This window comes from Lactuca sativa, chromosome 5, assembly GCF_002870075.4.
Source record: "Lactuca sativa cultivar Salinas chromosome 5, Lsat_Salinas_v11, whole genome shotgun sequence".
Lineage (NCBI taxonomy): Eukaryota > Viridiplantae > Streptophyta > Magnoliopsida > Asterales > Asteraceae > Lactuca > Lactuca sativa.
In genome coordinates this window covers 212,997,368-213,022,904 of record NC_056627.2, presented here as the reverse complement: position 1 = coordinate 213,022,904, position 25,537 = coordinate 212,997,368, and positions in this window count along the sequence as shown.

Here is a 25,537-nt window from a genome sequence, read left to right as displayed (position 1 = left end):
AATTCCTTCCTGGTGACAGCAACCTTCTTCTTCTTCTTTTTCTTCTTCTTCTTTTCCTTGGGCTTAGAAGTGGAATTTTGAGAACCGTTGGACTCTTCTTCTTCTTCGAACATCATAAGGTCGTCGTCTGAAGGATTTGGTTTGTTGACCTCTTGGATGTCTTCATCATCAAAACCGAAGCTAGGGGCTGAGCTGAGTTCAATTTCCGACTCTTTGTCTTGAGATGGGTTAACTGCAGGAGTTGGAGTAGGAGGAACTTTTGAGGTAGCTACGGCTGCGGCTGAAGCTTGAGCATTCAACATAGTGTCTGCCATTTGATCCATCCAGGTTTGAACCTTTTGGATTGTGACAGCAGTATGGGCATTGCTGATGGCATTTGCCCAGTACTTGGCCACGAACAGTATTTCCTGTTCCTTTTGTTGTTGTTGTTTGACCTGTTTCTCCTTGCGGGCTTGGAATGCTTTTTTAAAAGCAGCATATTTCTTTATTTCGGCATCAGTAGTTGGCTGATACCGACTCCAAGAGTCACTTGAATCATCACCGTCAATTCGTAGTGTTTGCACCAAGGTGTCCCTTGGGTTCATGGATCCTTGCACATGAGTGCTCACCGTGCCTAAACCACCTGAAAAGAATGGAAGCAGAGTAGGATTTCCTGGGCTTCCTTGGTCTCCTTGACCCGTGGTCAAGTCTGGCCTTGGCCCAGTTCTGGGATGGGTGAAAGAGATGCCCTGCGGATAGAGTGGTGTTTGAAGTGTTTGGGATACATGCAAAAGGATGGAGTCTTACTCCTCAAAAGAAAACGTATGCAGCCGGCAATCCCTGGAGATCTTAGGGCGATGTCCAGATTTATCTACTTGAGATATAACTGGGGGGCTGTCTCCACGTTCGGATGATGAAGAGGATGAAACAATCTCACATGATGAGGTTGAGTGGTTTTCGAGTTCGGTATTGAATGGATGTGCGGCCATCCCAACGACTACCGGAGCCTATTGAGAGGCTACAGTATCAGTCCGGTCACACATTTGGCCAGAGGTTTCAATTTTTTTTCTTTTCTTGAGGATAGATATTGGTTGTCTATCTTCCTCAGAGTCACTGCTTGAGACAGTCGTGGGTTTGGTTTTGCATTTCTTTGAGGGTGCAGTTTGTTTTGGGGCATGCTTCTTAGGTGTACTAGTTTTCTTTTTAGATGCCACATTTTTTCTCCATTGAGAAGGATTAGATAGTGTAGTAGCAGAGGGGGGCGGTGGTACCCTCAGGAAGAATGGTTGTAGAAGGAAGAGGTGGGGTAGAAGGGTATGGGACAATACCCTCCGTAGCCTCTATATGATCTGAGACATCAGCAGTCTTAAGACCAAGTAAGGTAAGAATGTGAATGGGGAGCCTGCGGATAGGTCCAAATAAAGTTTGATCAGAAGAGGGATTGTACCTTTTGAGATCCTTAGTGACAAAGAAGTTGATGTCACTGCCCATGTTGATACCAGCATCCACATGTAGATCAAATATGCACAAAGACCAGAATCGAGCAAAGGTGAGCTCGGTTGGGTTCTCCCTTGAGTGCACTTTGGGGATGTATTGGAGGAAATCATCCCAAAGAATCTGGCCATAATTGACATCGTGGCCCATGTAGATGCTCCACACTAGTTCAAGGAGTTTCAAACCAATGTTGTCGATGCCTCCAGTCCTGCCAGACAGACAGCGGATGATGGCATACGAACTGCCAAACCGCAGGCAGTTGGTTCTTGTTAAATTCACCAATCCCTCGGATCGGTTTCTGATAACCCATTTGGTAGAGTGCGGTGGTGATGTCAGATAAGGATGGTGTGAAGATCTTAATGGAGGGATGAATCAAAAGATTTATGGCAGACAAGAACTTCTCTTTGGTCAAAATGACCAAAGAATCATCGATGAGGTTAAGATGCACTTCTTGTGGATTCTCCAATGGTCTGTATGCAGAAAGAGCACACTTGAAGAGTGTAGATACAGGAACAACGTCAGTGAATGCGTCAAATGGGCCAAACAAAATATGGTTCTTGAGATACTTGATCATAAGCTTGGTTGGGGAATTGTACGACGGATGATCTTCAAAAACTGCTCTGAAGTTGCTTGAAGCTATCATTGGAGATGTGGAACCAGTTGGATTCATGGAGCCTAAAGCCTTGGATTGCTTCTTTGATGCACCTGATTTCGCCATTGAGAGATGAGAAATTGGAGTTCTTGAGGGTTTATGGGACTTTTGGAGAGTTGAGAGAGAACAATCGATTAAACAGAGAGCATAAACGATTTTAGGGAAGAAGATGGGTTTACAAAGGAGGTAAAAAGGATTTTAACCCTAGGTAAAAGATAGAAGAGGGTAAGAAGTTGAATGGGGTTTTTGGGGGGAATCAATAATTATGGGTTTAAATCTCGGCCACAACAAGATGAAATGGGTTTTGGAAAGATTTTGAGAGATCTCAAAAAGGGTTTGCATTTAATGGCGGATTAGACGCATGGAAATACGTCAGGTAAACGTGGGGTGATTAGAGAGAAAGTTGTAACTGATGGGACGTGGTTGGGAGAGGAAAGGACAAGTTGAGGATGGATGTATTTGGGAATCGTTCTTTTTGTCATCATCCCTAAAATAGGTCTGATACAGAGTTTATTCAGAAATGGAATGTGACAGTTTCTAAAGGGAATGTTTGTATTTTATTTAATGAAGGATCATTAAATAGCACACAAAGATTCGAGAGTTAATGAATCTGTTGGAATTTATTTAAGACGATTGCGGATGGAATCATTATTGCGGTTGAGAAACTTCATCGCAGATGAGCATAGAAAGATTTTAGAGAGAATCTGTGATAAAAACACTTGTACAAAGGTTAGAAATAAAAGATCATTAAAACCAATGAGATGTACGTATGACATATGGTTGCAGCACCAAAACCATCTATCATATGTAATTCCCAGTTAGAACCGCAATGGAGACCAATGATGGTCTGCGGTAGCTAACACTTCAGAAAGAATTGCAGGTTCGGATTCATCATTCCCAACATTTGTAAGAATGCATTGAGTTTTGTAGAGTCAAGATCTTTTGTAAAAACATCAGCAACGTCTTCATGAGTAGGAACAAATATGAGTTTAATATTACCTTTCAGAATATGATCTTTGATGAAATGATACCGTAACTCAATATGTTTTGTCTTGGAGTGCTGAATAGGATTATGAGAGATTTCTATAGCACTTTCAGAGTCACAGTAAATTGGTATCCACGACATTTTGTACTCGTAGTCTAGCAATTGTGTCTTCATCCAAAGAACATGGGAACAGCAGCTGGCTGCGGCCACATACTCGGCTTCTGTAGTAGATAGGGATACACACGTTTGTTTTCTTGAAGACCAACTTACAAGTCTTCCTCCTAGGAATTGGCATCCACCTGATGTACTTTTTCTATCGAGCTTGCAACCTGCATAATCCGCATTGGTGAAGGCTTGAAGACTGAAGTCATTGCTTGCGGGGTACCATAAACCCATTGATTTGCTTCCTTTAAGATACCGAAGAATTTGTTTGGCTACGGTCATGTGAGACACTTTTGGATCAGCCTGGTATCTTGCACATACACCAGTTGCGAAGACAATGTCAGTTCTGCTTGCGGTGAGGTACATCAGTGAACCAATGATACCTCTATAAGTCTTGTGATCCACAGATTCACCAGAGGGATCAACAGAGATCTTATAACCGAAGGCCATAGGGACCTTAATAGAAGAGCAGTTGTCCATTGAATACTTCTTTAGAAGTTCAGTGGTGTATTTTTCTTGATGAATGAAAATTCCTTGCTGAATTTTTTTGACTTGAAGACCTAGAAAGAAATTAATCTCTCTATTCATGCTCATTTTCAATTTGTTGGTCATAAGCTTAGCAAATTCATCTACCATGCCTTGATCAGTCGACCCGAAAATGATATCATCCACATATATTTGTACCATCATAAGGTGGTCACCATTTGCTTTTCCGGATAATGTGGGATCAATCACTCCTCTTTTATACCCAGATGAGACAAGGAATTCAGAGAGTGTCTCATACCAAGCTCTTGGGGCTTGTTTCAGGCCATAGACTGCTTTTTCAAGCTTGTAGCAGTGGTGTGGAAATTCAATATTTTCAAATCTTGGAGGTTACTGAAGATAAACCTCTTCTTTTAGTTCACCATTGAGAAAAGCACTCTTAACGTCCATTTGGTGTACCTTGACATTTTTGTGGGCTGCATATGCTAGAAAGATCTAGATGGCTTCCATGCGTGCTACCGGAGCATACGTTTCATTGTATTCAATGCCTTCTAGTTGACTATAGCCCTTGGAAACAAGTCTTGCCTTGTTTCTGATGACTGAGCCAGATTCATCTAGCTTATTCTTGAAAACCCATCTTATACCAACAATAGTATGACCTTGTGGAAAAGGAACAAGTTGCCATACTTTGTTTCTTTCAAATTCTTCTAATTCTTCTTGCATTGCGGCAATCCAGTCCGGTTCAAGCAATGCTTCTTTGATCGTTCTAGGTTCAACCGAAGACATGAATGTTGCATAATAACAATGATCAGATAAGTCCTTGGAAGACCGAGTCTGGACACCTGCGGATGAGTTGCCAATAATTTGACCTGGTGGATGGTCTTTTGTCCATGCATGAAGACGTGGCATCAGATGATCAGTAGCTACGGTAGAAGGGATATCTTGGATGTCAGAGGAATCTGCGGTTTGGGATGGCAGTTCCACCTGGATTTGAGAACATCCTGTTGAATCATCTTGATCTATTGGAGCAAAATTTACTTGAGGAATCGGCAGAGGTTGAGGTTCCCCCTGGATTGTGGATGGGAGTTCCTCTGGAACCTAAGAAGGTTCCCCCTGGAATGCAGATGGGAGAGTGACAATTCTAGGATCGGTTCTAGTGTAAATATTCTCTATGAATTCATCATCTAAGTCCTCCGAAGGTTCGTTTGATGGTGAAGCTTCACTTCGGGCAAGAATGTAAGCAGCATTAGGTACTGGAACCTTAACGGTTGCGACAAGATCCAGAGTAGAGCTTTCCCCCTCAATCGGAGAGGTGAAAGTATTGAGCGATACTACTTCAGATAAAGATGGTCCAGATACGTCGGCATGTTGTTGTTGAGCTGCGGGTGACATCAGAACTTCGGATAGTTTCGCCGTTTCAATGGGATCAAAAAGATCATCATAGTTGACTTCAACTAGATTTAGAGGTCCGAAAGCGGCTGGAATGTCACTTTCCATGATTGCAGTAGTTTCGATGGACGGAGGTGCGATGCGGATGTGAGAATCATCAAATTTCACATCAAAGCTTTCAATAATCAACCTTGTTCTTCTGATGAGCACTCGATATGCAACTTTGTTAGTGGAATAACCAAGGAAGATACCTTCGTCATACTTTGGTGCAAACTTGTTGAGTTGGTCTCTATTGTTGATCACGAAGCATCTACATCCAAAGATATGAAAGAAACGAACATTGGGTTTGCGAATTTTGAGACCTTCATATGGTGTTTTATTGAGACGCTTGCACACGATACTTCGGTTTTGAACAAAGCATGCGGTTGCTACTGCTTCAGCCCAGAAGTAAAGAGGAAGTTGGGCGAAGTTAAGCATGGATTTGGCTGCTTCAATGAGTGTGCGGTTCCTTCTTTCTACTACACCATTTTGTTGTGGTGTATAGGGTGCTGAAAAGTTATGAGAGATGCCTTTGGAAACCAGGAAACTGTTGAGAAGATGATTAGTGATCTCAGTTCCATTATCATTGCGGATACGTCTGACTGGAATCTTGATTTGAAGTTCGATTTCTTTGATGAAGTTAATGAAGATTTGCGGTGTCTCTAATTTGAGTCTGAGAAAGAAGACCCATGTGAAGCATGTATAGTCATCAACAATAACCAGTATATACTTTTTGTGGTGAAGACTGGCTACGGTTGAGGGACCGCAGAGATCAGTGTGTAATAGCTCCATTGGTTCAGAGATAGAAGAATCCATTATAATAGGATGGCTTGCTTTTGATTGTTTACCGCATTCACACACTGGACAAAGGGTATTGTTGTTGAATTTGAGAATGGGGAGACCACGGACTAGTTCTCTTGTGACGAGGTTGTTGATGTACCGAAAGTTGAGATGAGCTAGCTTGCGATGCCATAGCCAGCAGACTTCGGATACAGCTTTGGACAGAAAGCACAGCTGCGGTTTACCAATGATGAGAGAAACATCCAAAGGATACATCATGCCTTCGGAATGAGATTTGATTAAGAAAGTGCTTCGATCACTCGTCATTATGTAATAGAATTGATCGTCAAATTCAACGCAATGTCCTCCTTTACATAGTTGGCCAACATTGATAAGATTGTGTTTAAGGCTTTCAACATAAGCAACCTGCTGAATGGAAAAGTTCCCCGTAGTGAGAACATCGTAACCTCAGATGATACCGTTTGCATTGTTGCCAAACGTGACATTTCCACCATTGCATATAGCCCTGAAATCCCGAAGGTACTCTAACCTTCCGGTCATGTGCAAGGAGCAGGCACTGTCAATTAACCATTCTTCTTCTTGTTCCTCCTTGCACAAAGCCTGAGAATTCCACGGTTAGTTTAGGCATCCAAACAAGTTTGGAGCCAAGGACGATTGATGTATTCTTAAAATGATGCATAGTCCGAGGTTGCATGGACAGGTCTTTTGTCAACTTTTAGACCTATTCCTGGGTGTTTGTTCAGATTTGGATTGTTGTGAGGTTTTTGAAAAATACGAGGTTTATGACTTTGATTTGACTTGACATGAGATAAAAACTTTTGACAGCTACACTGGCATTTAAAAAAAGAGTGTTTGTGATTGAATCTGACATTGTGCTTGGTCAGCGGTTTATAGAGTGAATTCGACTTGGTATTGGTCCGAGGTGGATAACTTCTGAAATATTTGACATTTGATTTCTGAAAAGTTTGTTTCGAACGAAGTTTTGGACTGTAGGATTTGACATGCATGTTGTTTGGTTTCTGAAAAGTTTGTTTTGAACGAGGTTTAGCACGTGTAAATCTTTGAGTCCCTTTTGGTGGATTTGGTAAGATTACCTTCCACTTGTTTTGATGTGATTTTAAAAGTGTTAGAGTGGGTAAAATTCCTTTCCAATTAGGGTCTTTTGAGGAATAGACCTGAAAAACGTAGTTTCTTACAAGTTTGACACCTTTTTGGTTATGTCAGAAGTAGCAGGAATGACTTTTGAAACTGAACTTCCCTTTTTGCTGGTTTTCATGAAAGAAGAGTTTTTTGAAATGTAGTTTGTGGAAAGAAATTTTTCTAGACTCTTAGATTTTGGAATTCTCATATGTTTCTTATTTTTTGAAAAACTTTGTCTGCTTGTGTTTCGAGATCTAATTTCTTCTTTGAAAGCTCTTTTTGCCAAGGATTTTGGTGAACCGCGGTCATTGTTATTCAACTGCGGTTTCCTGGAATCTTTTGAGCGATTTTGAAAACGTGGGCTAGAATCATCAGAACTTGAGGATTCTGGAATTTGAGAGCATTGTCCTACTTCAAAATCTTCTATAGGTAACTAATGAAAAATCGGCTGAAGAGTTCTAGTTCCTTGAACTGATGGTTTTGGTAAAGATGATTTGACTACCGCAAAGTAGGTTTTAGATGAAACAGTTGTGGGACACTTCTGGGACATTTAACTACAGTGTGGAACACTGTGATCTGAGGACAAAGATGGAAAGTCCTTTGAGACTTCGGGGCCTTCAACAACAATTTCTTCATCAACTATGGATGAATTTTGAGAATTTGAATCAGTGGTGCCATAGATGGGAGTTTGATCACATGTGTGACTAGAATCCTCGGGCACAATTTCCTCAATGACACAATTATTGCTCAAATTGTGTAATCTACCGAAGTGGGTTTTGATATCTTCGAGAAAAGTCTTGTCATTGACAAGGAAATGAAATTCTCTATCAGGAGGGACATACACTCTGTCTTTGTTGAACCGGGGTGAGGAATCCATTGCAGTAGGATACCCATTTGACCAACCCCAATTATATGTATTGTCCACGGTTCCATTGTTTACCAAATTTTCAATAGCCTCACTTTCATTAAATAATTTTTCAATTAATAGATTTAAGCATACAATTTCTCTTTGAGCTAAGTCTCTCTGGTTCAAATTTATCTCTAATTGGGTTTCACTTAAAATTCTAGCATCTTTCTCTAACTCTAGATCCTTCTTTAACATTGTCATCTTAAGTCTCTTGTTCTCCAGTCTTCCTCTCACATGGAACATTTCTTGGGACGCAATGTTCTTCTCATCTAGGGCTTTGTTATAGTCTGTAAGGACGGCAGCACAAGTGTCATTAAATCATCTATGTAGGGTTGATAGTCATGCATACTATAATTTAAAGTTTGGATCATGAGTTTTACCTGTTCAACGATGCTTAAAGTCCCATCCTTTGCCATGTAGCAGTAGTTTTTGTTCAACATTGCTGATCCATCATCATCCGCAGTGGCCAGCATGCAAGTTTTCCTTTTTCCTTTAACACTGCTGATGGTCTCTTCTTCATCTCCTGATGACCAGACTTGATGGTCTCTTTTAACCCGAGCCACATATGCCCTTGCCTTTTCTTTTTCTTCCAACTCTTGAGCCATTCTAAGATAGAATGCTCTGTCCTTGACTACATTGGCCTTACAGTCTTTTGCGAAGTGATTTTCTTTATTGCATTTGTGACAAATCACAACATCAGTCTTGTCTTCTGATTGAGTACCGGATTCATTGTTCTGAGCAAACTGCGGTACCTCCTTTGGTTGATTGTTCTGAGAGCCTTTAGGATATCGAGAGTGGTTTTTCTGACGACCGAAGTTACGGTTGAAAGGAGGTTTGTTGAATTGTTGATTCTTGCGGAAAGAAGAAGGTGGTATGCGGTTGAACTGTTGGCTAACCAGAGCAATAGCCTTCTAAAATTCTTCTTCATCATCATACTCAGAATCCGCTTCATATAACTGTGGTGGGGTATCATACGATGAAGAGTAGGGTGACTGCGGTGGAGCTTATGCTATGAGAGCAAGTGGTCCTCCGAAGTCAGCACAGTCTTTGAGTACAGTAGATTCTTGTGCTTGGAGTTCTCCATAGAGTTTGTAGAGTGATAAAGAGTGAATCTTCCTGTCATCTTTGACTATCATCTTAGGCGTAGTACAATGTCGTCCTAAGCCATTAAGGAACTGGAGATTGGTTTCATGGTTGCTGCGGATGGTACCAGCATTTAATAACTTTGTGACTATCAGGTTGAATCTTTTGAAGGAGTCTTCCAAACTTTCACCCGTATGAGCTTTGAAGTTGTTGAAGTCGTTGAGTGCGGTAGTGAGCTTCTTATCTTGTGCTTGTTCTGAGCCTTCGTACAGGTTTTTGAGTACATCCTAGATCTCTTTTGCTGACTTGCAGTTTATGATTATATCAAAGTTGCCAGGAGAAACACCACAAGAAATTTCATAAAAAGCAACTGCATCATTTTACATTTTATCGAGATCATCCTTGGTGGGACGGCTCATGGTTAGTTGACCTCCTCCTAGCCTGGTTGTCGCGCCGTTAGTTTGGACTGGTGTGAGGACTGGAACGTGTGGTCCTTCTTCCACGAATCGCTATACATCTCTACCCAGTCTTCTTAAGTACCTCTCCATTCTTTGTGACCAGTGATGATATTCATTTGCCACCAGTATTGGAGCTCGGTTAGAACCACCATCACTATTGGAGACATTCAGAGATAACGATTGTGCCATTTTTTTGTTTTTTTGTTTTTTTTGTTTTTGAGAAATGAGCTTTAGTGGTATAGAAGGCTTAGTGAGAAAATCAGAGTTCCGATATTCAAAAAGCAACCACTTTGGCTCTGATACCAATTTTTGAGAGAAAAACTTGGAGACACACTTGAACAAACGTTAGAACAAGTATATTGCGGAATAGTTAATCTCAAGGATCTAAAAGCTCAACAATAATGTAGTTAGATAGTTAGATAGTTAGATAGTTAGTTGCGGAAAGTAAAGAAATGTAAATGACAGCAATTGTTATATCAAGAATACACTTAAACTGATTCATAACAAGGAATGCATTCACTCCGAGTTAATTAGGAAGATCAAGTTTAGTGATTAAGTCTAGAAGACTTGCTACGAAGAGAGGTTATGTTTCAGTAGCAATTTAGAGTATGAAGAGTAGTAAATGAAGAAGATAACTTGGAGAAATATATTCAGAATAATTCACAAGTCATCGAGTGATAAGAGAAATGGTTGAAGAAGAAATCTTGTGTATTAAGAAGTTAAGAGTTGTATCGAATACATCAGAAAGAGTCTCTATTTATAGAGTCTCAAAAATAAACAACTACTCTATAAGCAGCCGTGCAAGACATGCTGGATAATAGAGTACATTACATAAAGATAAGAAAAGAAATAACAAAGGACTGCGGATGCTGAAGACGAGTTGACTCCGGGTGCTGAGATGATCGCTGATGGTGAACAGTTGCGGTCGATAGGTGATTGCGGTATCTTAGTTCAAGAGGTTCACTTTTGTGTTTCAACAGTTGGCTTCACAACCAATTTCCCTTCAATTGGAAATAGAAACAAATGGACTATTTGGGCATAACACATGGAACTATCACAGTTTTGACATTTACCGTGCGATCAAACTGTTTGACCTTAGCCAACCCCTTTCTATTGGGAAGATAAATCTTTTCTGGACCACCATTATCGCCATTGTCAAGTTTCATGGAAACTTTAGAATTAGACCTTTCAAGAACTTTTGCTTCACTTGTTCTCTTAAGCATTTTCGGTTCAGCAACAATCAACACATTTGTCAGATCAATTAGGGTCACGTCGATATTCGTCATATGGAAGATCTCAATGAACTGACCATATGACTTAGGAAGTGAAAGAAGAACCAAATCAACAGCTTGCTCCCTTAGGAAAACGACACCATTCTATCCATTTGTCAATGTATGATTTCATTTCTAGAACATGCACACACACAGAATTTCCATCTTAACGTCTACATGTCAATAGGGCTTAAGTAGTTTCATATCTTTTAACTTGAGGAAAATGCGATGTTGAGAGAGTCACCGAAGGAAGAGGTGGAAGAGTTAAAGAAGCATAACGTCCAGTTCCACCATTTCCCGAAGAAAGGAAGACACTTTCACCTTGATCAGAATGTGGAAGATCATCTTTATAAGGAAGAGGAACCATTTCCAAAAGAATAAGGAAGACCATTATTATCTTCGTAAGACATCTAAAGTGGGAAATGAGAGAATTCAAGTTATTTGATTTAATCCTTAATTATTAACCCAAAAAAATTTAAATTAAGGCTAGGATCCATATTTTTGATTTAAACTTTGAAGAGGGATGTCGTAATCAAATTTAAATCTATTTTAGGTAGGTAAGATTTTTACCAATTCCAATCTTATGAAACTCCAAGATCTTTTGAGATTCATTGAATCTTATCAATGGCATGTTTAATCTCAGATTATGCTCTCACTTTTGTCACTGGGATGTTGAGGATCACAAACGAGATGTGAATAACCATGTAACCCCGCTTGACAACCTTGATGTCATTTACCATCTCACATTGATGTGCATGTTAACCATACATGCTCCATCAACAATGATAATTTTCAATATGTCCATCATATCTCTTTATAGTCCCTATTAGTGTGTCAGTTAACCACACACGCTCCACTAACGATATAGAAAGCATGATGTACGTTTTCATGGATTAGCATACTTTTCACATTTTCCTAAAGTAACTAGATTTAGGATTTAAAAGGTTCTAGTACTTTTAATAGCATTATACTTTTAACGATAATTAGTATCCTATGAAATTCGATCGACTAACGACCATCTACCATACAAGACAGCGGTGGGTAAGAATGGATACCCAATGACAGTCATTTTATAGGTTGTTTCCTTAAACTCCCCTTATAGTATGGCTTCGTGAATGAAGCGTACTAGCGATTTGACTAACTTTTGTCCTATACATATAGTAATAATTAAGCATTTAATTTTACATATAGTATAAGGTGTATTTTAAAACTTTTCAAAATACTAGGGTTTATATTTTAAATTTCAAAATTAATATCTAATTAATTAAATTTAAAATAAACCTATAATGATTAAATTATTATCTTTTATTTAACAATTAATTTAATTAATTTAATTAATTAAGGATTATCTAATTAAATTAATCAAATAATTTAATCTAAATCCTTACCCTCTAATATTCGAAAATAAGGTATAGGATTTATTCCAATTTTAATTATTTCATATTAGGAAAGTGAAATAACAATTACCAAAAATTGGAAACCCTAAAATATAGCTATACTTTCAAAATCATGGGAAGGAAGGCTAGGGTTTCCAAGCCCAAGCCCAAATTTCGAAATTACAAAGGAAGGAGGCTAGGGTTTTGACAAACCCTAAGCCTAGTCGAAATTTATGCCATTTAGGGTATAATTTCTATAAACCCTAATTTATCTATTCTTCAATTATATATATTCACTAGAAAAAAAAAACCAAAGCTCTGATACCATTGATGGGTTTTATGCAAAACCAATAAACTTAAAATCTTAAGTTTGCATGCAACCCTAATAAGGATCTATGAGTTCTTTATTGAAACTATAACTAAGAACATCAAAAAGAAACCCTAAGAACCCTAGGTAATTTTTGAAATTACTAAAGGAAAGGTTTAGGGTTGCATACCTTTTAGTTGTTATAGCAAACAACTAGAATTCTCCTTTATTGATCTCTTGGAAGAAAGCACCACACGCGTCGTGCCTCTAATGGAATCACACCCAAACTAGCAAGAGGAAAACTATAGAGAGAGGAGAAGAGAGCCAAGACTTCGTCCAAGGCTTGTAGAAGAATGGATCGAAGAAATTTGTAACACCCTAATCTTGGTATGTTTGCTTTTCCCCTTCATTTATTAAAAGTTGCATTTTAGCCCACGAAGCTGGTACGCAGGGTGTACCACTTGGTACGCAGGGCGTACCACTTGGTACGCTTAGCATGCTGGCTAGAGTTGGATCGGGACACCAGGTGCGTACGTTGGGTATAGACTTATGTACGTTGGCCGTACGTGTGACTTCCACAAACCCTAAAATGGGGTGTTTCACCCAATATATTCATCCTTAACCTTTAGGTTTGGCTTCATTTCTTGTCCCTAAACCTCCAAAAAAAACCCTAAACGTCCCATTAGCCCCCATTCTTTCTTCTTTGAGCTCTTGAAGAGAAATTTGTCTTGTTTTGGTCCATCTTTGAAGAACCTTAAAGAGAGTGAAGTTCATAGCTTGGTGGGAGGCTTGAGATCCAGGACCCTCCATCACATTGAAAGCTTCCTAAGGTATCAAGTTCAAACCTTGACTTGTCAATGTCTAGTTTTCTTTATAGGTTGATTTGCCTCACTTTTGGTCCCTTTTTCATGGATTGATGGTTTGGGATGAGTTGAAGGGATCATTTCATTAGATCTGACCTTGTTAGAGGCTTCCTTGGCATAAAGGTGCCAACTTTATGGGGGGTTTTGTCATCATTCATGCATTTAGCCCTTTATTAAGTCATTTCTAAGATTAATAGCTTCATTTAGCCATGCATGAACGTAAAGTTAGCAACTTTACACGTTATTTCAGCTCACATAAGTCAGATCTACGTTTTGGGACTTATCTTAATGTATTAAGAGCTTAATGGGAATAATGGCTTAACGGAGGATTATGATGGGTGTATAAGCCCTAATGCAAGTATGCTTAGCCTACAGCTGGGTATGCCCCGCATACTCAGTCTATGGGCTTTACGGTTTTGGGCTTCAAGTTTAAACCACCTTTTTGGGATTAGATGCTTAGGTCCTCTTTGGGACATCTAAGTATTGATGTTGTAGGCTAATTCAAGGATTGGAGCTTGGGGTAAGGTCCACGTTGGATTTGGGCATAATTTGGAAAATTGGGCCAACTATGGGCTTTGAATGGTTATTTAGCGGTTGGGCCTTTTGGAGCAAGATTTGGGCCTAGGTCTTAGCCCAACTAAGGAAAAGGATAAATTGGCCATTTATCCTAATATCGACTATTAGTTTAGATTGTAATCCAAGTATTAATTGGATGACTTTTATGTTGTGATAGCGCACGGATTCTAGTGGTCTAGCAATCAGAGACTTTCAGTGTGATTCAGCAGTGTGAAGTGACTTTTTCCTCATTATATTTATAGGTCGAAGGCACCAAGGCCGGTCCTTTGGATTGTTAGATCTGTATCCTGGTAGATAGGATGATGTTATGCTTAATGATTTGTAAGATATGGCTGCTTATTATTGGCTGGTTATTTGTATGCTTGTCTGCTTTATATATATATATATATATATATATATATATATATATATATATATATATGTGTGTGTGTGTGTGTGTGTATGTGTGTGTGTGTTTGTGTGTGTGTGAGTGTGTGTGTGTGTGTGTGTCGACACGGTGTATGTGTGGTTGGGTTAAGGTGGTCTTGCTTTGTGCTAAAGGCCAACAGACCCAGGGCGTCCCAGATAGACTGAAGGCCAGTAGGGCATACCAGTCTGGCTAAAGGCCCCTATAACGGTCCAGATGGGCTGAAGTCCTGGTGTGGTGTACCAGTCATGCAGAAAGTTTTGTGTGCGTACCAGGTAAACTGCAGGCCAGTGGGGCGTTCCAGTCAAACTGAAGGCTCTGTAAGCATGTTGTTTATTGTTTTTATGTTGGTTTTGTATTGGGTTGGTACTTTGGGGGAAACTCACTAAGATTCGGGCTTACTGTTTTGGGTTATGTTTTAGGTACCTTATATGATCATGGAAAGTAGATGGCTTGATCGTACACCTCCTCACGTTTTTTTTATGATTTTGGGAAACTCTAATAATAGATATGCTTTGGAAAACTATTTTGTAAACAAATGATGATTTTGGATTGTTTAAAAAGTTTAAATTTTTTGTGAAATTTATGAAGGTTACAAGTTGGTATGATAGCCTTGGTTTGAATGAATTGGATGAAACACTTTTGTGAGTCCGATCTCAAACTACGGAAAATATTTTTCAAAGCAATTTTCAAAAGTTTTCAAAATAATCAAGGTGGATGCGATGTCTATGATCAGTCGGAGCCAATAACTAGACCCCGAATCACCACATTGTTATTTGATACTATGATATGTTAGAACAACATGCTAACGATAGACTAAGGATCTTTTGGAATTTTCATGATAGAATTGTCTGGTTATATGATGCCTGATAACCTAGGGTTCTTCTTACATGGAATTAACATCATTACTATAGTTGCTTAGTGTATGCTTCATGGCCATGCATAACTAAGATTCTATAGCCTGAGAATGTTTTATTTGGCCTTATTTCCGTTTCTTGTTTGATGAAGGGCTTAGGGTAGGATCAGTTATTCGACTGTCTTTGGGGTCCATCGTTATGTATGACTAGCATACACGACTATTACAGGGTTGGTGGAAGTTTCGTGGATAGGTTGTGTGGGGTCAGTTGGCCAGTTCAGAGATGATTATCCTTTCCTTTAAGGTGTAAGGATCAAGTGTATGTTTATGCTAGTGTGTATCGTTAGGGTTGTTGTGATGATCATCTGGGATAAGTGTGGGTGGGTATGGAAGGTACTATGGGCCCGTACTACTGGAAGCATAGGACCCATACACGTAACAGGGAAGTCAAAGTCCCTAGTGCTTTATTGGGAGTTGGTTCCCTATTTTGATATGTGTGCTATCTAATATTCCCTGGTTTATTTTTAGTATGGTGATGACGAGGCGAGTTGAGACTGGGTTCGAATGAAGATCAAGAGTTGGCAGTCAGGGTGGGTCAGCTGCGTTGATGATAGGATTAGGGAGATTCTCCATGAGGAGGTTGTGGATATTGTCAGGGGATCAGATACTAGAGTTATTTGTATCTATTAAGACCACGATGATGCGGTTCTTTAATGACAGATACACAGCCATTCCAGAGACTGCTACTGCTACAGCCTCCGCAACTGTTGCACCTGCAGGTGTTGGACCGGGTCAAGTTTTTCATTATCACGACTTCAACAATATGAATCCCCCAACATTCGATGGATTTTAGGACCTGATTGTAGCCATGAGATGGCTATCTGATGTCGAGGTATGCTTTTTCACCTGCTCTTGCCCAGCTGACGAGAAGGTTGGGTGCGCTCTAAACCACTTAAGGTCTGGAGCGAAGGATTAGTGGAGACTTGTTACGGGATCGTATTCTGCTAAGCAAAGGGTTGCGGTATCTTGGGATCAGCTCATGGAGATGTTCCGTACTCGGTATGTGTCGCAGGTAGAACGCGAGAGGTTGGCCCAGGAGTTTTTGGATTTGAGGCAGGGGTTGAAGTCGGTGACGGAGATCACCAGGATGTTTACAGACAGATCTATGTTTTTCCCTGAGTTTTCTTCGGAGCAAGCTCAGATGACCCATTACTTGAGCATGCTCAAGATGGATATCAGGCAGTTTGTTTCCACCCAGTGGTATGATTCTTTGTTGGAGATGCAGGAGGTTGCCAGGCGGTGTAACATTGAGATAGAGTTGCAGATGAGAGAGTAGAGATCAACCCCGACGTAGTCGCAACCAGTGCCGAAGTGATCAAAGCCACTGATTCTAGATCTAGGGGACAGTGAGGCTGTACTTGTGGGTATTGCGGAAAGATTCATGACACAACTTGCCGATTAGGGGGTGTATGCCACAAATATGAGCAGGAGGGGCACTATGCGAGGGATTGCCGCCAGTTAGCCCCTGTTCGGAGTACCAGGATTTGCTATCATTGTGATCAGGTTGGCCATGTGAACGTCAATTATCCATTGCTCTTCGCCAAGACAGTGTAGGCCCCCGTGTAAGCTACTTTAACAATCACAGATGGGCGCCAGGGGAAGGCGGAGCCCTCTAGGGCTCAAGGTCGCACTTTTCAGATCACTATCGAGGAGGCCAGGTCAGCTCCAGATGTTGTGACTGGTATGTCTCTATCCGTTATCTAGTTAATTTTTTATTGTGTTGTGCTTATATATTTGTGACTCTATTAGGTACATTCCTAGTGAACTCTTTGTCTGCTTTAGTGTTGTTTGACTCGGGTGTGAGTCGTTCCTTTGTTTCTCAATCATTCTGTAGGGAGTTTGATATGCCTATTGGAGAGTTGGAGCGTCCATTGCGAGTTTCTATCGCCAACGAACATGGGGTTTCTACTTCATCAGTGTATCAGGGTTGCATTCTGGAGATCTTTGGAGTGCCTTTCCCAATTGATTTGACCCCTATCCCCATGGGGGATGTTTGCGTGATTGTGGGTATGGATTGGTTGAGTCATTTTAGCGCTATGATTGACTGTGAGGGATAGTGCATGGTAGTTCGAACCCCAAGTGGGGGAGAACTGGTTATCTATGGAGAGGGAACCAGGATGGGTTCAGGGTTTTGTTCTACAACCAGGGCTTGGTAGTATATTCAGCATGGGTGTGCAGGTTTCATGGCTTATGTGGTGGATACACGGATTAGGGATTAGGCATCCGTTTTAAAGACTCCTATTGTCAGAGAGTTCGCATATGTATTTCCGGAGGAGTTACCAGGTGTGCCTCTCGAGAGACAGATCGATTTCAGGATAGACCTTGTGCCAGGTGCAGCCCCAATTGCTAAGGCATCGTACCGCTAGGCACCGCCTGAGATGCATGAGTTGTCATCTCAGCTGTAGGAACTGCTAGGAAAGCAGTTCATCAGGCCGATCAGTTCTCTCTGGGGAGCGTCGATTTTGTTCATCAAGAAGAAGGATGGTTCACACCAGATGTGCATTGATTACCAGGAGTTGAACAAGTTAACAATGAAGAACTGTTATCCATTTCGCGGATTAATGACCTATTTGATCAGTTGCAGGCTACATCTTGGTTCTCCAAGATAGATTTGAGGTACAGGTATCATCATATCAAGGTGAGAGAGGAAGACGTGGAGAAGACCGCATTCCTAACTCGTTATGGGCATTACGAATTTGTGGTGATGCCATTTGAGCTCACCAATGCGTCTGAGGTATTTATGGATTTGATGAATCGAGTATGCAGGTCGATACTCGATCGTTTAGTTATTGTATGCATCGATGATATCTAGGTATATTCTAAGACTAGAGAGCAGCATGAGGAGCATCTTCGTGAGCTTCTGGGCGTTTGGAGGCGAGAACGGCTTTATGTTAAGTTCTCGAAGTGCGAGTTTTGGTTATGAGAGGTATAGTTCCTTGGACATCTTGTTGACCAGGATGGGATATTGGTCGATCCGGCCAAGATCGAGGCTGTGATGCAGTGGGAGCTTCCAAAATCTCCCTCAGATATAAGGAGTTTCTTGGGTTTGGTAGGGTACTATTAGAGATTCATTTAGGATTTCTATAAGATTGAACTACCCCTCACTCGACTGGTGAGGAAGGGGGTAGATTTCCGATGAGGCCCTAAGTAGTAGACAACATTTGAGACCCTTCGACAGAGATTATGTGAGGCCCCGGTTTTGACCCTTCCAGAGGGAATTGAGGATTTTGTGGTTTTCTGTGATGCATCCATCATTGGTTTGGGGCGGTCCTCGTGCAGAGAGGACGGGCGATATATTATGCTTTGCGACAACTGAGGTTGCACGAGACACGATATCCCACACATGATCTGGAGTTGGGGGTAGTGGTTTTTGCCCTCAAGATTTGTTGGCACTACCTTTATGGGGTCCGCTATACTACCGACACGGATCATAAGAGTCTGAGGTATATTATGGATCAGCCGAACCTAAACATGAGGCAACATATGTGGCTGGATGTAGTCACGAATTATGACTGTGAGATCCTTTACCATCCGGGTAAAGTGAATGTGGTGGCAGATGCTTTGAGCCGCAAGTTGGTTGGGTCTTCATTTGGGGTATCGTGTATGAGAATATCAGTGGATTCCCAACTTTTGGGATTGATTAGGGAGGCTCGGGCCAAGGGTGCTCAGGAACAGAACTGGAAGATAGAGAGGATTAGGGGTGATATTGCCATATTTGTTTCGGATGGTCGTGGGTTGTCGGGTATGGGTTCTGATGTCTGGTGGGGTCAAACAGATTGTGTTGGATGAGGTTCATAAGTCTCAATTTTCTATCCATCCGGGAGCCACCAAGATGTACTGGATCTAAAATTGAGCTATTGGTGGTTGTGTATGAAAATGGAGATCACTTGGTACATCGAGAGACGCATGACCTGCAGGATGGTCAAGGCTGAGAATCAGAGGTTGCATGGCAAGCTGCAGCCTCCAAAGGTTCCCATGTAGTAGTGGGAGCAGATTTCGATGGATTTCATCGCCAAGTTGCCGAAGACGGCAAAGGGTTTCGATGTTATCTGGGTCATCGTGGATCGATTAACCAAGAGTGCCCACTTCCTGGCGATTCAGGAGCGTTCATCGGCCGAAAAGTTAGCTGATGTGTATGTTCGCGGGATCGGTGCTCTCCATGGGGTTCCAGTCTCTATTTTCTCAGGCCGTGATGTTTCATTCACCTCCAGTTTTTGGCAGAAGTTCTACGAGGAACTAGGCACGAGGTTGCACTTCAGCACTACTTATCATCCAAAGACCAATGGTCAAATTGAGCAGAAGATATAGACCCTTGAGGATATGTTGCGGCCCTGTGTCATCGATTTCGGTGGGAGCTGCGAATCCTACCTGCCTCTTGCAAAGTTCTCCAACAACAACAGTTATCACTCCAGCATAGGTGCTGACATCTTGTATCGGCGGAGATGTCATACCCCGGTTTGTTGGGGGAGGTTGGTCACAGGGTGATAGGATGGACCAAAGTGGTCCTTCAGACCACGAAAATGATTGATCAGATCAGACAGAGATTGCAGACTGCTCGGAGTCAGCAGAAGAGCTATGTCGATCCGAGTTGGAGTTTTAGGTCGGCAACATGGTACTACTGAAGGTCTCACCTTGGAAAGGTATGATTCCCTTCAGAAAAGGGGGAAATTGGGTCCCAGATATATTCAGCAATTTCATGTTATATCCTGGGTTGGCAAGATTTCCTACCGATTGGATCTTCCTGAGGAAATCAGTTAGCTTGACAGCACTTTCCATGTTTTGCAGCCATACAAGTGCATAATGGATGAGGATGCAGTGCTTTCTTTGGATGATATTTAAGTCGATAAGCGCCTAGACTATGTTGAGATACCGGTGGCTATTCTGGAAAGGAAGGTAAAGGTTTTGTGCAGCAAGGAAGTACCTTTGGTGAAGGTACGATGGCAACACCGGAAGGGCTCCGAGTGGACCTGGAAGCCGGAGGCTGAGATGCGGAAGCATTATCCAGATTTTTTCTCCATAGCAGATTTCGAGGACGAAGTCTAGTTCAAGTGGGGGAGAATTGTAACACCCCGATCTTGGTATGCTTTCCTTTGCCCCTTCATCTATTAAAAGTAGCATTTTATCCCTTCAAGATGGTACACAGGGCGTACCACTTGGTACTCTTAGCGTACTGTCTGGATCGGGACAGTGGGTGCGTACGCTTATGTACATTGGACGTATGTGTCACTTCCAGAAACCCTAAAGTGGGGAGTAGCACCCTATATATTCATCCATAACCTTTAGGTTTGGCCTCATTTCTGGTCCCTAAACCTCCACAAAATCCTAAACGTCCCCTTAGCCTCCATTCTTGCATCTTTGAGCTCTTGAAGAGAAATTTGTGTTTTTTTGGTCCATCTTTAACCTTGAAAAGATTGAAGTTCATAGCTTGTGGGACGCTTGAGATCCAGAACCCTCCATCACATTGCAAGCTTCCTAAGGTATCAAGTTCAAACCTTGACTTGTCAATGTCTAGTTTTCTTTATGGGTTGATTTGGCTCACTTTTGGTCCCTTTTTCATGGATTCATGGTTTGGGACGAGTTGAAGGGATCATTTCATTAGATTTAACCTTGTTAGAGGCTTCATTGGCATAAAGGTGCCAACATAATGGGGTTTTAGTCATTATTTATTCACTAATCCCTTTATTAATTCATTTCTAAGCTTAACAGCTTCATTTAGCCACGCATGAATGTAAAGTTAGCAACTTTACGTGTTATTTCACCTCATGGAAGTCAGATCTACGTTTCGGGGCCTTATCTTAAAGTATTAAGAGCTTAATGGGAATAATGGCTTAACAGAGGAGTATGATGGGCGTACAAGCCACTATGCGCAATGTACAAGCCCCAATACGATTACGCTTAGCGTACAGTTGGGTACACCCCGCATACTCAGTCTATGGGCTTTGCGGTTTTGGGCTTCAAGTTTGGACCAACTTTTTAGGCTTAGATGCTTGGGTCCTCTTTGGGCCATCTAAGTATTGATATTTTGGGCGAAGTGAAAGATTGGACTTGAGGGTAAGTTCCAAGTTGCAGTTAGGCCCAATTTGGAAAATTAGGCCAGTTATGGGCTTTGGATGGTTATTTAGCGGTTGGGCCTTTTTGAGCAAGATTTGGGCCTGGGTCTAAGCCCAACTAAGGAAAAGGGTAAAGTGGCCATTTAACCTAATATTGGACTATTAGTTTAGATTGTAATCAAAGTAGTAATTGGATGACTTTTATGTTCTGATAGTGCATGGATTCTAGTGGGCTAGCAGCCGGAGACTTTGAGTGTGATTCAACACTGTGAGGTGAGTTTTTCCTCATTGTATTTATGGGTCGAAGGCACTAAGGTCAGCCTTTTGGATTGTTATCCTGATTATCGTATGATCAAGTATTGTATTGATCTGTTAGATCTATGTCCTAGTAGATCGGATGATGTTATGCTTAATTATCTGTAGGATTTTTGTGCTTGTTATTGGCTAGTTATTTGTATGCTTGGTTGTTATATATATGTATCGACATGGTATATGTGTGGTTGGGTTGAGGCGGTCCAACTTTGTGATGAAGGCCAACAGACCTAGGGCGTCTCATATAGATTAGAGGCCAGTAGGGCGTACTAGTCAGGACTAATGCCCAGAGAACGGTCCAGATGGGCTGAAGGTCCGGTGTGGCGTACCAATCATGTTGAAGGTTTTGTGAGCATACCAGGTAGACTGCAGGCCAGTGGGGCATTCCAGTCAGATTGAAGGCTCTGTATGCATGATTTTTATTATTATGTTGGGTTTGTATTAGGTTGGTACTTTGGGGGAAACTCACTAAGCTTTGGGCTTACAGTTTTGGGTTATGTTTCAAGTACCTCAGATTATCGTGGAAAGGAGAAGGCTTGAACGTGCACCTCCTCATGTTTTGTTTATGATTTTGGGAAACTCTAATAATAGAGATGCTTTGGAAAACTATTTTGTAAGCAAGTGATGATTTTGGATTGTTTAGAAAGTTCAAATTTTTCGTGAAATTTATGAATGTTACGAAATTATGGGCTAAGGACCTTCTTATATAGTTGAGGAAAGTTGTTGCTAAAGCTAGGGTTAAAGGGAAATCCCCTAGATCCTTTGCTTGGTGACCAAGCAACCCATAACCCCTTTTCCAAGGGGCCTTGGATGAAATCTCCTAGGGATTTCCTAGAGATTTTCGTCCACCTCTTCCAAGGGGTTCTAGAGCCTTCCTTTCCCAACTATTAATAAATAACAAAACAGTCCTTGTACTTTTAATTAATCTAATTAATTTCTGATGAATTATAAATTAAATAATATGATTTCTAATTAATATATTATTTTCATAACACATTAATAAATCATTTATTTAATTTATTATTCACATAATAAATTAATATCTCTCTCTAAAATCATCTAGTCCAATTGCTAGGTATGAGGGCAACCCAAAAGGACCGTGGTACTATCAATTAAAGTATATACCAATTTTAGTTATCGGCATAGACACCTAATCCAAAATTATATCCAAGTCAACCAATATAAATCTAGCCTAGTACAGCTAATATAAAGAAAAAACAAGATAGTTTAGAAATACCAAACATTGTTCAAGATGAAAGATGGAAAAGTCCACAAATCTTCAAATCTTCTAGAGAGCAAAAAAAATATGTGTTCTTGCCAGAGTTCTTCCTCCTCTTTTTTTCAAAATTTCATTCAAAGGTTTTAAACCCCAAATGAAAAAGATGACCCAAAAGCACACCACCCACTTTCCCAAATTAGAGGCAAAGGCTAAAATCTGGATCCTTCACTACACGATCCACGCGGACACTTTGCGAGTACATGTGGACCGCATGTAAGTGCTGAATTGGCCAATTTAATTTAGCTTTGAATGGGCCTCTTTCTCTAATGCTTCAAATATTGATCCATCCCAATTGCAAGGTTGTTGATAGCCCAAATATGCCTTCTAATGTAACATCCCAAAAATCAAGACCAAAAATTTCATTTTAATTTGTTAAATAAAACCATAGTTATCAAAATCTTCTCATCAAAATGTAAATCATAGTATCTTAAACATCATATCAAAACTCATATCAATATACCAGAGTAAAAACATCCCAAGCTAACATAATGGTGTGTGTACTGCAGTCATCCCGAGCTCTCCCCTTTGCTACCGGAAGTACTTGAAACCAAAACTGGTGAGTCTCCCTAAACTACCACATACCGTACACATAATCCGAAAACATATAAAACATAAACATGTAAGAATCACGAAGACATCGATCATACAAACATTCCTCGGGCACCACCCGACATCGGATCAAAACGCGAAAACATATAAACCTACATCAAGCATTGCCCGGCATCGGACCTTAGCCCGGAACATACTAGCATACATATACAGGCTGGCATTGGTTCTTTCGGCCTGTTCATACAGGAGGAAACTCACCTCACTGTCGGATGATAGTTGAAACATCTTTGTCCAGAATCAGCACTACTCACTCCTTGAACCAAAACAATCCCTTAGATACCATTCCATACTCATAACCCTTAAGGGTTAACTGTGACAACCCGATATTTTGAGTCAATGTAATGTAAAACCGATCAAACTTAGGTCAAAATGTAACCTTCCTAAAAACTTATTCGGATTAAATAAAGTAATAGGAATCATATCAAGGTTTGCGTGCATAAAAAGAACGTCCAAATCTGACTCCGGATGAGGAAGTTATGAAATTTTGAAGAAATTCCTTAATCACGTCATTTTAATAAATAAATAATAAAAATAATTTCGGAATTAGCCAACGGAATCTAAACGAAAGTTGTAGATCATGGTCTCACCTTCGCGTGGATATAAAGAACGTCAAAAACGGAGTTCGTATGAGAGAGATATGAATTTTTGAAGTTTATTTAAAATAAATAAGAATTTAATTATAAATTCCCGGTAATATCCGAAGGGGAGTCATCGGATTGGACCGAAGTACGCCCTGCGTACCCTCGTACGCCCCGCGTACTGAGATCGAGGGTCTCGGATCGTCCACGTCGCGCTATCCGAAGAATCTAACCCGTCCGACCCGTCCGAAGCTCCGACCCGTCCGACCCGACGTCCCATCCGACCCGGCGTCCCATCCGACCCGCGTACCCAGCAACCCGTCCCATCCGAACCGAGGCAGTCGAGGCTTCGGTCATGCATGACGTACGCGTACGCGCTGCGTACGAGCGTACGCCCCGCGTTCGGAGGCGGTTCAGCCTTCCTATAAATAGGATGCGAGGCTTTCCGAAAATGTTGCTCATTTCTCTCCTCTCTCTCACAACTTTGTCTCGTTTTCCGTGCCCGTTATAACCCGAAGCTCTGGTCTTTTTGCTCAAGTCCCGAGGGTCGATTTTACTCCCGAGATTCCCGAGAATCCCGAGAAAAATCCGTTTTCTGAGACGAAACTCTGCCCGGTTTTCCATCTCGCTTTCTTCAATCAATCAAGTGAGTTTCATACCCCTTAATCAACCTGTTAAATTTTCTAAATGCGTTTATATGCTTTCAAAGGGGGGAATACAAGTTAAATACTTATAGTTATTGTTTCAATCACATATGATTGCTCTAATCACATGTGATTAATAACTAGGGAAATCAGTGGTTTTATCACTATTCAAACTATCTATCAAACTGTTTTACTTCTAAATGTTTTCCAAACCCATTTACTTTTCGAATTTACACTGCAACTGTGATTTAAGCAAATGTTCCTTATACTTAAACTGTTTTAATCAAATCTACGCCTTCAAATTGTTTTATAGATTGACATCAAGTCAATCTTTCTTTAATAAAATATACTTATGTTTCAAATGTCTTATAAACACTTAATTATGTTTTTATTTTACAAATTGCATGCCCATATATGTATAGACATATAAATAATGTTTAAAGGGCTTAGGAAGGCTATCCACCTTGTTTCCTTTTCCTCGATTTGGATGTGGTCTGATAGGATTTCGGGTGACCATCCGAAGGTCGTTTCCATATTAATTATATATCAAATATACATATATAGACATAAAAGTACTTCCATAATCATACATACTAAACACACTGTTAACAAGTTACCATCGGGGTAACACAGAATCATACTATTACAACTGCTAGATCAATGAGTCAGTTCATTCATGAGTCTATACTAGGAAGAGAATATATACAACTATACTACGAGAACATATACAACTATACTAGAACAAGAAACATTTCATCACACATGCAAGAATACGATA